A 3,497-nucleotide genomic window follows, 5' to 3' on the forward strand; every position below is an offset into this window, starting at 1 on the left:
TCTCTCTCTCTCTCTCTCTCTCTCTCTCTCTCTCTCTTCCATATATATATATATATAAAAATCTATATATATATATATATATATATATATATATCAAATGTTTCTTGGGATACTATGAAAAGGAGACAAAGACAGAAATTGATTGTTGAAAGTTTATGAGAAGGTAATGAAAATTGTAAGATAGAACATGGTAAATATTCCAGTATTGATAGTGAAGTAAAAAGAAAAGCCATGAGTGACTGGAGAGATTATCTAAACAGGAAAGCAGATGAAGCTGACGAAGTTATGAATAGAATGAGAGGCTATGGTGTAAGAATTGCTTATTGAATTATTAATAAAATATCTGCTGGGCCAAAAAAGAAGCACATACCCTTCAAAAAGAGGGATGGATCTGTTACAACAACAAAGGATGAAGAAAGGCAACGTTGAATGGAACGCTTTAGTGAAGTCAGGGATAGAGGATATGAAGAGAATGAGTTGATTGATATTCCTAAAGTTGAGAAAGACCTTGATGTGCCCATGAATGAATTCAGTGTGTTTGAAGTTGACATTTAAAAACTAACGATATGGAAAGTGCCTGGATACGATGGAATAACTACTGAGATGATATTGGCCGAAAATGACGTGACTCCCAGAATACTATAGAAATTATTTTGTAGAAGGGGGCATGAAGAGCAAAAACCTGATGAATGAGAGCTTGAAGTGTTGGTGGAAATGACAATTAAAGTTGATCTGACTGATGGCAATACTTTCAGAGACATAACACTTACGTCAGTACTCATGAATATACACAATATGCTCATTCTAAAGAGACTAGAGAAAAAGACTGATGAATAACTGAAATGAATAAGCAGGATTTCGAAAGGTAGAAGTTATACTGATCAAATTTTAATTTTCAGAAATTTGGTATATCAATGTGTAGAATATAGAAATCTACTTTTGTTGGCCTTTGTGGACTACCAGAAAGACTTTGATAGTGTGCACCAGTCAGTTTTCTGGAGAGTCCTACATTATTACGTAGTTCCTCTTAAATATGTAAATTTGATTTAAGTGTATTTATGAGCATAGTAAGTGCAAAGTTAATGTTAGTGGAGTCTTATCAAATGAATTTCCAGTGAACAGTGGAGTACTCCAAGGGAATATGTTGTTGCCCATGTTATTTATCCTCCCCGTGGATTTTGAAATGCATAAAACAGTTGGGGATGGTTGAGAAGGATTGGACTGGATAAGTAACAGGAAATTAGCTAACCTAGAGTACGCTGATGACGTTGTCCTTATTAGCAGTATACCACAGGAGTTACGAAACCTGCTTAGCAGAATACATGAATATCACATTAAGTTGGACTTAAGATAAATAGAGGAAAGACAGAGATGAGGAGAATGGAATATGCATTGGAAGATGAAATATTGGAATGAGAGAAGATTAATGAGGTGGAATCATTTAGATATTTAGGACTAACCTAATAATGGATCTTGAGAATTTGAGTTAAATGAAATATATATTGAAAAAAAAAATCAGACAATGGGTAGGTTATGTAAAATTTGCAAATGAAATTGAGTGACATTTCCTTTAAAAATCAGTATATATATATATATATATATATATACTGTATATATATATATATATATATGTATATATATGTATATATACATATACATTATATATATATAATGTATATGTATATATACATATATATACATATAAATTATATATATATATACAGTATATATATATATATATATATACTGTGTATATATATATAATGTATATGTATATATATATGTATATATATACATATACATTATGTATATACATATATATATATATGTATATATATATATATATATATATATCAGTTTAGTGAGATTGGTGTTACTGTATGGACATAAGTCATGGTATGACAAAGAAACACTATCCAACCGATATTGTAGATTTGATAGAAAAGCCTTCAAAAGAATATTGGGAGTTAAACAGCAGAACAGGATTAGTAAAGAAATTGTAAGAGAGATTACCCGAGTGTCAAATGTGGATGACATCATGGTAAGGGGTAGATGGAGATGGTCTGGGCATGTTCTTCACACTCCCCAAGAGAGATTAGTTCACCAAACTTTCAACTGGGCTCCAAAAAGCACTAGGAGGATTGGGAGACACAGACCTATATGGCTGAGGACTTTGAAACGTAAAGCAGGAGATGATGAATGAAGATGTATTGAATTAAAAGCTCAAGGTAGAGATGACTGGCGAAATCAAACCGAAGCCCTTTGCTTCTATAGTCATAGGAGGAGATGATGATTATATATATATATATATATATATGTATATATATATATATATATATATTATATACTGTATATATATACATATATATATGTATATATATATATATATATATATATATATCGAAAAAGTGTAATTATAAAGGCGTAAATGGTCGGGTAGGGCAGAAGAAGCGTTCTGGTACTGGGAATGATGCATTTTATTTGAAAGTAATAGGGAACCGATGTCACATGTCAGACTTTTCCAGTCATTATCCCATATGAATAGGATAAGGGCATTTTATTATCTGAAATGTAGTGGTTTTTATCACGCTTCATGTATTTTTAATCATCAGAGTAGTTGGAAATCAACTCTGCGTTATGCTGAAAGCAGCTAGCCCGCACGAGGATATTTCCGAACAGCGTCTAACCAGGGTGGCCGTTGCCATATCAACTGACGTCATGTCTTCGGTTCCCTATTCAATATCGTTCATCATTATCATAATATTCTTGGCAATGATTCGAAATTATAATTCCGTTGTATAGACCCATTTGTATTATTTTATATAACAATCTACCAGAAGAGTTTTTCGCTTAAAATAATGACTTTTGGAATAATTTGTAAATATTGGTCAGACTGATAAACCTTACTCATGCACTTTTCACGAGTCCAATAATAAATAATTTTCTCAAGAGAGCATAGCAACAATTGGCATGCAGCAATTCAGCATAGAAAACAATTGGCATGCAGCAATTCAGCATAGCAACAATTGGCATGCAGCAATTCAGCATAGCAACAATTGCCATGCAGCAATTCAGCATATATGAACATTACTTCTTTCTGTCCGTTGGTTCTCTCTCTCTCCCAAAGCTTACACTAGCCATCCACTAGGGTTTTATGAGTTAACCAATCACAGAATGCTTGTTTCACTATATGATGTGATCATTTTAGCATATCACTTCTTAATTAAAACCCTTACAGAAAATATAATTGCATTACCTAAGTCAACATTTGAGAGAGAGAGAGAGAGAGAGAGAGAGAGAGAGAGAGAGATAGTCATTAACATGTAATCAGTAACTATTGAGAAAGAGAGAGAGAGAGAGAGAGAGAGAGAGAGAGAGAGAGAGAGTCATTAACATGTAATCAGTAACTATATATATATATATATATATAGAGAGAGAGAGAGAGAGAGAGAGATAGTCATTAACATGTAATCAGTAACTATTGAGAGAGAGAGAGA

Source organism: Palaemon carinicauda, chromosome 7 (genome assembly GCF_036898095.1).
Source record: "Palaemon carinicauda isolate YSFRI2023 chromosome 7, ASM3689809v2, whole genome shotgun sequence".
Lineage (NCBI taxonomy): Eukaryota > Metazoa > Arthropoda > Malacostraca > Decapoda > Palaemonidae > Palaemon > Palaemon carinicauda.